Source organism: Tursiops truncatus, chromosome 1 (assembly GCF_011762595.2).
Source record: "Tursiops truncatus isolate mTurTru1 chromosome 1, mTurTru1.mat.Y, whole genome shotgun sequence".
Lineage (NCBI taxonomy): Eukaryota > Metazoa > Chordata > Mammalia > Artiodactyla > Delphinidae > Tursiops > Tursiops truncatus.
In genome coordinates this window covers 105384843-105397531 of record NC_047034.1, presented here as the reverse complement: position 1 = coordinate 105397531, position 12689 = coordinate 105384843, and the positions used below count along the sequence as shown (strand labels likewise).

The window sequence follows — 12689 nt, the reverse complement described above, 5'->3', positions numbered from 1 at the left end:
ACCCCGGGGCCGGGCGCTGGGGGGCGCTGGCTGCCGCTGGCCCGGCTGCTTGCAGGGCGGCGCTGGAGGCGGCTCCATCCGCGGCCGGGGAGGCGGAGGGGCGGAGGGCTGCGAGGCTGGGGCGTTAGCTGCGTCCCGGCTCGGAGCCCGCGAAGAGGACTAGGAGGAAGGCGCCTCCGTGGCCGCAGCCGCAGTGCTCCGAGCGCGACGAGCCATGAGCAGCGGCCCCGCGAGCGACCCCGCTGTCGCTGGCCGCCGCTGAGCCCGGCCGGGGGACGGCTCGCCGCTCCCCAGCACCCTTTGCAGACGGCACCCTCTCGCCTAGAGGTAAGGGCGGGGACCGCCGAGGGATGGGATGGAGAGGGACGGCCCGCCGAGGACCGGCGGCTCAGTCCGCTAGGTGCGCTGGGGCCACGACTCGCCCCGCCTCGCTCGCGTCCCTGCCTTTCCCCGGCTCTCGGGAGGGCAGACTGTAGTCTCCTGCCCAGCGTGTGGTCCCTGGAGCCATACGCTGCTGGGGCTCGGGGACCCGCCAACCCCTTCCCCACCCTTCCCCACGCCAGCCCCAGCGTCGGGCGAGAGACCCCAGCCTGGCGCCAAGCGCAGCGCGGCAGGTTCTGCGGACTTGGGGGGATGGGGCCAGGGGACCAGGAGAAAACGGGGCCACGCTGGGAGCGATCGTCGTTCTACCTTAAAAACTCCTGAGACCCCAGGGCCTGCCCCTTCTGGTCTGCTCTTCCCTTGCCGCCCCCGAACCCTGAAGTTAGCACTTTCGGAGAGAGAGAGGAATTAGAAGGTCTCCGAAGGGAACGAGAGCGTGATGTCTGCTCCCCAGCAGGACCCTAGGGGAGAGAGGGTTTCGCCGGATCGCGCGGGCCCCAGAAGCCAGGTGTCTAGGCCGGCGGTCGAGGCCAGGACCGCTGCCTTCGACCCAAACCCAGGCTCGCCGGTCTTGCCCTTTCCAGCTGGTTCTCAACGACGAGATGGTGAGGGATGGAGTTAGCAACTCAGCAACCTTAGGATGTGCTCTGTAGACCCTAATTCCTTCTTCTCTCCCTCCGCCAGTTCTTCCCTCCCCCACCCACGCCTGCCGGGGTACATCAGATTCCGGTCCCTTCAAAACCTCGCTCTGTACCTAGCTTTGAATGCCACGGACACCTAGCCCACATCCCAGGACGGATATTTCAGAGGGTTAGGGCCAAACTTCACTTTCGAATTCTTTTTAAGCATTTTAAACTCCCAGCAACCAGTTAGGAAACACTTTCAAGTCCCCATCCACCTTAAAGTAAAAAGTAAGACCCGATCAACCTGTGTGGGAGTGCCGGTGTTGGGCAGAGGGAGACTTGAATGACTATTTCATGCAGCCTTATGGGGGAGGAATAGGTAAAGGAAATGGCAGCCCTATTTTAGTCACACGCTTCTTACAAGCCATCGATAGTGTAAGAAATGTAGCCTTAACCAACGGTCACATTTCCGGACAGGTATGTAGTGGTTTCCTAAGGCATGCCTGAGGTTTCTTCATGGACAAGTCATTAAAATGCCATCAAGATGAGAGATGAGGACAAGTGGTCTTAACCCTCTCGGCACAATACTGCAGAATCGTCAGAGCCAATCAGCTTTATGTGTTTTTCTCTCTATTTTTTAATGATTTATGTAAGCCCCAAAGGTAAGCCGAACTTCCCAAAATTTGCTCAGATTCATAAACCATGTGTTGGGTGTGTGGACATAGATAACAGATTAGATGTATACAACTCTTATCTGTGATATTTGCATTTCTTGTGACTTGCTTTAATAGGGAAGACCCTGGATGTGACCCTGATTTGCTTTACTTTCGAGTGATTATATACTCTTTAGGTCAGTGTGTTTGCTTTTGAGGGAGAGGTGGGAAGCAGCTTTGCAAGGATGGATGTTTTTCATGGTTCACATAATAGACTGACCACAGATAAGGCCCACTAACCCAACAACCATATCAGAGATAGCAACCATGTTTAACAACTTTCTTATTAATAAAATTATCAAAGCCTTTGTTAATGGTACTAGTCTCTTATTTCTCAGATTGACTAGGCACTTACCTAATGAAGTGTGTGTTTAGAAGGGAATGCTTTTAGTAAAAGTAAAAAGTATGAGGAACTGTAAGAGAAAAGAATGAATAGTTTTCCACTTATAGGAAGTTTATCTTTTAAAAAACTACAAAGTTAGCAATATTTTTAATTTCTAAGGTATCTAATTTTTACCAAATTTTTAATGATTCTTAATAGTCTGTAGTATTTTTAAGTTGTAGTCACCAATGACTTTATAATAAAGCCCAAGTTTAAAAAGAAATAGAGTGGAAACACACACTTATTTTGCCAAGTGTTGTGTTAATAATTTAATATGGAGCACCACTATAATACGGTCTAGTTGCTGTAGGTGTCTGACACATTATCTCAGAATCTGACAACAAACCCTTAAGGTAGATGGCCATTCACATTTCACAGAAGAAAAAGGCTCAGAGTTTGTGACTTACCCAAGACTCTACAGCTAAGTTAATGCTTGAACGAAGCCAAGCCTCTAGTATATTTTTTAAAAGTTTTATTGGGGTATAATTGATTTACAATGTTGTGTTAGTTTCAGGTGTACAGCAAAGTAAATCTGTTATACGAATACATATATCCAAAGCCTCTAGTCTTAATGATTTACTTTTTTTATCCAAAGCTGCCTCTTTTTCTTTTTCCTACATAAATTTTTGTTAACTTACCATAATGACTGTATGAGGAAATGGAGATCAAGGAAGTTTAAGTCACCTGTCCAGAGTTTTCCATGTAACTTGTATACAGCAGAATTCGAATTTGGAATCAGGGCCGTTTCCCAAATCCCTGTTCTTGCCACTGATTTCTATTAAATGACTGATTTAGAGCTTAACCTAATGAACATTTCACTCCTGCTCATCAGCTCTTCTCATCCACATGATAATGATGGCCTCATGGGCTGCAACACACTCCCAAAGACTTTATACTCAGTCCCTGGAGTGCTGGCTATATCTCTAGCCCCAGAACACTCATGAAAGCATCTTGCAACCAATATGTGAGGTGACATCACTATGCACCTCGAATTCACTTAATTTCTCTTAAAATGTAAATCATTCTAGACTGGCATAGGGTAAAGGGCATGGCCTCAAGATAGGAAAAGCTGATACAAATTCTGGCGCTATTGCACAATACAAGTGCCAACTAACTCACATTATTGAGCTTCTCTGAGCCCCATATTCTTTGTGTGTAATGGGGTTATTAATAAAACCTACCTAGCTGGGTCACTGTGTAGATTAAATGTAACAATACCTGTGAAGGACAGCTCCTGTCCACCTAGTAGATGCTTAATAAATAGTAGGGGTTACTGTATTCTAGCATGGATCGAAATTTCTGCTTTATTTTACATTTGTGTATTTTATGTGCATATAGCGATTAGTCGATGTTGTCAGTCGATGTTGTCAGTCGATTAGTCGATGATTCACTCTTTTGTATAAAGACCTTATCTGGTTTTTAGCATCTTTACCTTTTGTATCATGTCCTTTTTTTGTAATCTTGACTTATAAACATTTACTCACCTTATGTAGTTTTTCCTTTGCTCACTCTGCACATTTTTTGGAACATTACTAGCCATATTTCAATGGGATGGAATTTGTATTTTTTGGCAAATGCACTATCCTGTTTTCTGCCTCTCCTGTGTGGCCTTGAACATCTAGAACATTAATATACTCCCATTTGCTCCCAGCGCTGGCACAGAAGGGCAAGAGGGTAATCTCAGAGCTTTTCTTAAAGTAGATGGTTTGGCAGGTATATTGAAAATTTCCTAAACATATTAAAAGATAGAGAATAACTGAACTCATTTCCAATATCAGGCATGAAACAAAAAATAACTTGGGCTCTTTACTTAGAACTGTAACACACTGTCACAAGTTCTGGGAGTGAATTTAGGATCCCTTTCTAGTGTTGGATGGGTGTCCTTTTAAAATATTCTATAGTCTGTGAGTGGCAGTTGGTAGAGACATGGTAATATTTAGAAAATGAACAGAGTTAAGAAAAGAAAAGAGGAAATCGGCAAAATTCAAAAAACAATTTTAAGAAAAATGCTGTAAAGCTTAGAGAAACAACTGAAAGTGTTCCAGATGACTGAAGTATTTGGGGTCAAAGGCATCCAGGAGAACTATATGTTCTTTAAAGAACCCTTCTAAGAACTCAGAAGAACCCAAGCTCTGCCCATACTGGAGAGGGGTCGGTCGGAAGAGCAAGGAAGAAAATTAGTTTGGCTAAACCCAAACACTGCCCGAGGGCTGGAAGCACAAGAGAGAATAAGGAAGCTCTTAGGGAAGCATTTCTCAATCTTTAGTTCATTACTACCCTCCCTCCAGAGTTTTTTTTTAGATACATTGTAATGCCACAGATACACTGGTATACCCATTTATGTACTGTGGCCTGTTGGCAGGCTACAAACCTGAAGATTCGTTTACCCTGCCCCACAGACCCAATTTTTGACAGGGACAGGATTGCCCCCCTGTTGAGAACACATGGTAGAGCATGATTCTGGATTATGTTTGAAAACCATAAAAGAGCCATATGGAACTAAAAGACATGAAGAATAGTATATACGTATACATTTTTTTTTCCTTTATAAAGAGGTATACTTTATTGGCTCTCAAGCTGAAATATGTTTGTAAAAATATGTCTTCCAATTGTCCCAGTTTCATCTGGGCAAAATTATTAAATTCATTAAGTTATCTTCCAAAACCACCTCTACCTGTGTTGTTTTGTTTCTGGGTGGGAAGCCCTCCCCAAACTTTAAATACTCAGCATCTTTTATTTACTTACTTCTATTATGCCGGGAAGGCTCTGATACTAAACATTCATTCTTGTGACTGGTCAATTACACATGAGTATAAATTAGTTTGTATTTATTAGAGCATTTGCATTTTACAGTAGTTATTTATTATTATGAAATACTATGTTCTCTATCTAAGAGATTTTAACTCATAACAAGTAGCTATTTGGGGGTAGGGGTGGGGCTTCTGAAGTCACTCAGCTTTTTCATGTTCGGTTCCTTGCTTTGGTTCCCTGGGGACCATGAGCCTGGGCTTTTGATGTGGAACCTCAGAACTGTTAGGGTTAGAGGAGCTTGGCTTCTTTCAACATTTGGAGGCTCTCAGCCTTTGCATGCTCCTTCCCCGACAACAGCTGATCCTCTTCTTCAGCTTCTATTTTAACCATATTGTTCTTTTCCCTCTCCTTTCCCCTCAAACCTCCAGAAACATCCTTGTTTTTCAACATCTTTTCTCTGTTTGATTTTTGGAGCTGCACTGAAAGTCCCACGGGGGCAGAGGCCATATAGGCCATTTCTGTCTTGCTCACTTCTGTATCCACAGCACCTGTACAGTGCCTGGGACAGAGCTGCTCAAGAAACAGTTGTGGAATAAATATTTAATGGTACATTTTACAGTAAAGTTTCTAACATCTTAGAGTGTATCCATTTCCCTTTCTATTATTTTAAATTCTAGAAATGAAATTTGAGAGTGTAATTAGAAGTTATTCTTCTCAATAGGGTCATGAAATATGTATACAGAAATATTTCTATATGTAATTGGAAATTTGGAGTACTATATAAAATATGAAGTCAGAACATCAAAACCAATCCTAGATAAAAGTCACTAAATAAGCTAAATAGATGAAAGCTTTTGGGTCCTGTGTTCTCCCTGTATATATGAGGAACTTGTCAAATCAATAAAAATTACTAACTACTCTTCCTCATATACCTTAGAGATTTATAAAAATTAGAAACAGGTTCAAATATCTTTTTTTTTTTAAATGGGAAAGATATAACCTATAAATCCAACTCCTGGAAAAATACAATAGGGGATTTTTTAGCTAATAACACCTTGATTTTTAAAAATAACTATGAGGATAGCTTCGCTAGGAAAAACCAGCAGGCTAATTTGTATTATCGCCCTTGAAATTAGCAAGGTCCAGGATAAAGTTCTTAAAGTCAGCAAAGTTAGGAAATACTGTACAGAAATTAGCAAGGTCCAGGATAATGTTCTTAAAGTCAGCAAAGTTAGGAAATACTGTACAGCATACAAAAAACCTTTCTAGTTAATGCACAGCTATGTGGATCCCTGTAACCAGAAAATGGTTAAAGTTGAGGAGGTAGCAGCTGGAGGTGTGTCTAGGGTTTGGATGTGTGTTGAGTGTTTAAGCATTTTATCTAAGGATCTGGATAACATAACGTGTTATATTTCTGTGAGTGGCTCCACAGTGGATAGAGAAGTACAGTGTTGAAGGAAAGACTGGAAATGAGCTTGGCAAAATAAAATAAAAATGAAAGGAAACAGTCAAAACTGAGCAGTGAAATTCATTTAAGGAAAGTATAGAATTGTAACTTGAAGAAAACTAAATAAACCAGCCATACAAATATACTAGATTTTTGTTTGTTTTGTTATGTTCATTTTTGTATCACCAGTATCTAGAACAGTATATGTTAGCAAAGGACCAGTAAATATTTGTTGAATGACTACATGAATGAAATGCAAGATGGAGAAAGACTAGCTACATGCCATTAGGGCAAAAGTAAAATTAATCCTAAGGAGATGGTGATAGATAACTGTACGACTGAATAGACTGTTAGAAAACACTTTTTGGACAAATCATTTATGACTATGTGTTAAAGTTTTACTTTAGTCTTACATATAAGAGAAAAGATTTCTGGTAGGTCAGTTTTAAAATTCATCCTGACTAGGGACATTTTATAAGCATATGACTGGTTAGGTATCATTGTTAGGTTAGATAAAAAAAATGTGGGTTCAAGGTCATTAGACTCTTGCCTAACAGTTGACAGTTAACTGATTACCTCTTTAGCTGGTTTCCAAGGACGAGTCTTATCCCCATTCAAGATCATGCAGGAGGCTAGCCAGTGCAATGAGGATGAAAAAAACTAAAGACATAAAGATTGGAAAGGAAGAAGTAAAAGTATCTCTCCTTACAGACTTTGTGTTTGAAATCAGGATTCCATATCCCAAGGAATCTACAAAGCAACAAATAAAGATAAATGCCACACTAATCTCTAACGGACATGTGGGTATTTAAAATTTACAAACAAAATCTTTGAAGTAAATCTGTTGACAGTGACTGTTTCAGTCAGCCCTTGTACCTGAACTTGAAGATGATTTTACTTATCCTGAAAGGGTATCTGATAACATAATCACATCACTAACATTTTATCTAACTTTTTTTTTACTTGACAGCTTTCCCCTAATGTACTTCAATAAGCAGAACAGCCTACTGTTGACCTAATTAAGGAATTTAAGGAGCAAATCAATTACAACGAATTATTTCCAGCATCTTTTTTACTTATGAGTGCCACATCCTGGATTATAGGAGAGGGAGCACACCTTTGGTGCTCCCTAGAGGCTGTCTAGTGTGTCTCAAACATGTTTTGAATATTAAAAAACTGCTCCTTTTTCTATTGCTCCAAATTTGAAACAGTCTCAAAGCAACATTTTAAAATGTTGCCAGATAAGAATGTAGATGCCCAATGATAAAAGAAGGCCATATTGATGGCTGGCTTATTAACTACAACTAAGAAAGTGTTTAAGAAATCTCAGAATTTTAATTTCTCTAGAGGCCAGGAATCTCTTTATTATTCCGCTTGTTTTCAGTTATTTATAATTTTGAATTATCAAAAATCAGCACAAAAGCAGGAAAGCTAATTGCCCCTTCTGAAAGAACACATTTGGTTTGGGTGAGTGAAAAAATATCTTTTAGCAACTAGGTAGACTATATGGTAAGTAAATAATTTTACAGCTTCATATTGAGAATTTTTTTTTTCCTCAGTTACCAGTTACCTATTCTATTAAGCTAATTAAAAATAATTTTATCTCAATATGTGTTATTTATCATATAAATCACATAAACTAAAAACATGGTGGATGACAGCATTTAATGTGTTATGCTTTGGTTTTTAAGATAAAATTAATTTTATAAAGCATGTTATATAAGACAATTATCGTATTATTATTTAAATGTTATGAAGAACAAATTATATTTATGTATAGATATGATACATAGGTTAAAACCATCATATGATAGTATTTGCCAAAGGTTATTCATTATCTAATTATAATATTAGTCCCAGGTCTTAATATTAATTATGTTTAATTACAATTTACATTGCCACTTAAAAATGATATAATCACAGTTCATATTAAAAATGTATCAGGGAAATATGACATTTCATGGTTTCATATTACTGCAGGAGTATAACAAACATTAAATAAATTGGCACTAGTTATAATTCAGTGTTGTTGAACATATATACAAAGACTTAAATCTTTAGTGTAAATAATGATCTAGGGAGCAGTCTCTTAGAACTATCTGAGATGCTGTGTCCTCAGTTTTATCTGCCAGATAAAACATAATTCAACAACAACAACAAAATGATCTGACCTATGAGACAAATATCAAGAAGTTAGTAACTTCCAATTAAATAGGCATCCTATCAGAGGACAGATCAGTCATGCATGAACTAAAATACATTTTAACAGCTTTATTGAGGTATAACCTACCTTCTATAAAATTTATTTGTTTAAAGTATACAATTCAGTGGTTTTTAGAATAATTACAGAATTGTACAACCATTACCGTAATCTATCTTAGAACATTCTCATCACCCCCCAAAAAAGCCTGTAAGCATTAGCTATTACTCCCCACCATACCCCTACTTCTTCTCCCAAGCTCTAGGCAGCCCCTAATCTATCCTCTGTCTCTATGGATTTACCTATTCTGGACATTTCATGTAGATGGTATCACACAATATGTAGTCTTTTGTGACTGGCGTCTTTTACTTAGAATATATTTAAGATTCATCCGAGTTGTAGCATGTATCATTACACCATTACTTTGAGTTGCCAAATAATATTCCATTATATGGGTATACTGTATTTTCTTTTTCCATTCATCAATTGATAGACATTCAGGTTGTTTCTACTTTGGAGTTATGAGGAGTAATGCTTCTGTGAACATTCATATACAAGGTTTTGTGTGGGCATTTGTTTTCATTTCTCTTGGATAGATATGTGCAGAAGTGGAATTGCTGGGTCATATGGTGTCTCTGTGTTTAACATTTTGATATAAATGAAGTATAATTTTTTCATCATCTCCCAAACTAGAATAAAATCAGGGCTAAGACATTTAACTGTCTTCTAAATGAAATTTAACAAAATAGTTTAACTTGTCCAAGTACTCATTATCAGGAATATCAATTGAACTTTGAATTTTATATAATTCAGTCATAGTTTGTGAAGTACTGTTAAAGTACTACTGAATCTCTTTGAATTAAAAGTTCTGATTGAGAAATATAGAAAGAGCTACTGAAGGCTGACCAGAAAACTATTTGCATATTTTTTTAGTTCCTTATCATTAGTGACCTGGATACCACCACTACCTCCAAACTTCCCTTTTGTGCATTTTTCTTCTTTTTGTTGTGGGACAGTGGTGAATATTTTTCATATTCTCTTATTCTAGATATACATATTTATTATCTCCTGCTTGGAATATGTGAATTCATTCCTTTGAGTCTTTACAGTCTTGTTAATTTCCCTCTGGAAAGAGGTAAAGGCACTTTTAAAAGTAAAACACCTTTCATTGGCTAACATTCTTTCAGGCACTACTCGTTTGCCCAGGATGGTGATAGAGGGACTATCTTTTTAAACTGTAGATTCTATCTGTTTTGGTCTATTAGAACTACTCTTTTAATTCACTATCAGACCTAGGAGAAATTTCCCTTAACTCTTTCCTACACACTCTTATGAAATCACCCAGGCAGATTTCCCCTTCTCCCTTCATTTCAAAGTGAATCTATTTGTTAAGGAGGTGTTTTCCTAGCACACACAGGACAAACTTCTGTGACCACTTAACTTTCATTCTTAGAGGTATTCGAAGCAAGGGAGAAGCTATACGTCTAGTAGGTGCCCGAAGAAATCACTGACCACAAAAAAACAGAGCACTATAAATAACCACTTACAGAAACAGGCAAATATACAGAAAACCTCTGAACCAATTCCGACGTACATTTTTAAGTTAGACAAATGCAAATACAAGTGCAAGTATATACACAAACCTACTATAAGCAAAACACAATAAGACTTCTGTGAATGTTGTCAATGGGTAATTTTCGAAAAGTTAAACATGACTCAAATATAGAACGAACATGTCAAAGATTTATTCAACTCCTTAATGAAGGAGCTGGCAAGATGGCAAACCGTTTGGTTTAAAGAGCATTCCAGGAACTATTTTAAAAAGGAATGTTAGGGCTTCTCTGGTGGCGCAGTGGTTGAGAGTCTGCCTGCCGATGCAGGGGACACGGGTTCGTGCCCCGGCCGGGAAGATCCCACATGCCACGGAGCGGCTGGGCCCGTGAGCCATGGCCGCTGAGCCTGCGCGTCCGGAGCCTGTGCTCCGCAGCGGGAGAGGCCACGGCAGTGAGAGGCCCGCGTACCGCAAAAAACAAACAAACAAAACAACAACAACAAAAAAAAGGAATGTTAGAATAACATTGCTAGGTTAGATACAAAACTAGGTAACATCCTTCAGGGCAATAAAAAACATATGTTTTGGGTTTTCTTCTCTACCGAACAAAAATCTGCAAGTCTGGAATGTAATGAGTAGTAATTAGCAAGTCAAAAAAAAAAGATATTTCCCTAAATTATCCTTGCGTAGGCCAGTTAAACAGTTCTTCAAGATAATAATAAAAGGATATTCTGCCCTCCCTTTGCCTCACTTCCAAGTTTTAGATACCTTTTTCGCTAAAAATGCATAGTTGCTCATCCTAAACTTACTTTATAAGGGCTTTGGTTTTTCTTAGTATAATAACAGACATTTGGCCATTGAATGAGTCAAATTCAAAACACTGGCCATGGAAGTTCTCAAATTTAAAATATGGGTTGGAAACTTTGGGTTCTACACTTGACTTCCCTTCTTGGGAGTTCTTTATTTCATTCAGATATCAAAATACCTCTCTGATCTCATCCTGGGGAGGAGTTCTGCTTTAACTCCAACCCCAAGTTTAACCAATTCTTATGGCCCAGCCTACTCTCCAAGCTCTCAACTTAGATAGTAAATCACCATAAGCCCAGTAGAACAGGAGTGCTTTCAGATAGCCACTAGACTTTGACATTCAAGGGCTCAAATTGCCGTAGATCAGCAAAACATCCCAGGCTCAGGAAGAGAAGCAAGGGATCTCAATAGCGTACATGCCATGAAGTTCCTTGATCCAGCGGCTGCTCTGTTGAGATGAGCAAATCTCCATGGGACCTCCAAGAACCATTACAACAGAAGTCAGCAAACTGTGGCCTGCATAGTTTGGGTCTGCAACCTGTTTTTGTATGGCCCACTTGCTGAGATTGGTTTTTACATTTTTGAAGGGTTGTTTAAAAAATTTAAAGAATATGCAACATAGACCAGATGTGACCTATAAGGCCTAAATATTTACTGTCTCTCCTTCTATGGAATAAGTTTATTGATCCCTGCATTTGAAAAACAAAAAACAAAAAACTTTGTACTTAGCATGTATCAAAGAATTACAATCGATTTCCTGTTTAAAAAAAAAAAGCTCTCTAGTAGGCTAATTCAAAGATTTGCACTTGGTAGGGACATTTTATAGGAAAAGAAAATGGTTAGAAAAGTGTTAGATTCAACATCAAAAGAAAATAGTATTTGGTTAAAGGCTACTAAACTCTTGGTTGACAGTTTATCAACTGCTTGGGTGGTAACTAAATTCCCAGAATTTCTTAATGTCATTAAAGTTCATGAGAATCAATTAATTAAGCATTGTATCAGGAACATTAATTTCTGGAAGGAGGTTGCAAGTTCTATTACACAAACAGATTTGGAAATTTGTTTTTTATAAGGCAACGTATTAGTATGTATTAAAAGCATACAGTACGTTATAATAAAAGAAAAGTAGATTTGGGTTCTTTTGATGTCACACTAATACACTTTAATTTACGACTACACAAATAAATAGGAAGATGAAAAACTTGGAAAAGAGTCAAAAGACCATGACAAAGAGGGTTACAGCATTGAAAAACTGATTCTATGTGGAATAAATGAAAGGAACTGGGATATTTCAGCTAAGACAAGGAAGACAAGCAAAAATTTAATTACTTCCAGTGATGTGAAGGGATCTCCAATGGAATCTAAAGAGTGATTGTATATATCTTCTGAAAGGAGATAGAAGTTTAACTTACAGCATATGAATTTTTTTTTTTAGATTCTATATATATGTATTAGCATATGGTATTTGTTTTCCTCTTTCTGACTTACATCACTCTGTATGACAGACTCTAGGTCCATCCACCTCACTACAAATAGCTCAATTTCATTTCTTTTTATGGCTGAGTAATATTCCATTGTATATATGTGCCACATCTTCATTATCCATTCATCTGTCAATGGACACTTAAGTTGCTTCCATATCCTGGCTATTGTAAATAGAGCTGCAATGAACATTTTGGTACATGACTCTTTTTGAATTATGGTTTTCTCAGGGTATATGCCCAGTAGTGGGATTGCTGGGTCATATGGTAGTTCTATTTTTAGTTTTTTAAGGAGCCTCCATACTGTTCTCCATAGTGGCTGTTATCAATTTACATTCCCACCAACAGTGCA

General features: G+C 38.8%; 1 protein-coding gene across 3 annotated transcripts in view; it reads left to right on the top strand.

The window, feature by feature from the left end:
- The first annotated feature begins 134 nt into the window (after positions 1 to 134).
- The window catches only part of LRRC8C (leucine rich repeat containing 8 VRAC subunit C), a 91615-nt gene continuing 79060 nt past the window's right edge, over positions 135 to 12689 (top strand). Inside the window, exons 1-2 of one of the 3 annotated variants that reach the window (XM_073811340.1) lie at positions 135 to 327; positions 1482 to 1666. The gene's annotated coding sequence lies outside the window, so the exon portion shown is untranslated. The remainder of the gene's footprint in view (positions 328 to 1481; positions 1667 to 12689) is intronic. The other 2 variants (XM_073811334.1, XM_019920124.3) reach the window with 2 other exon arrangements.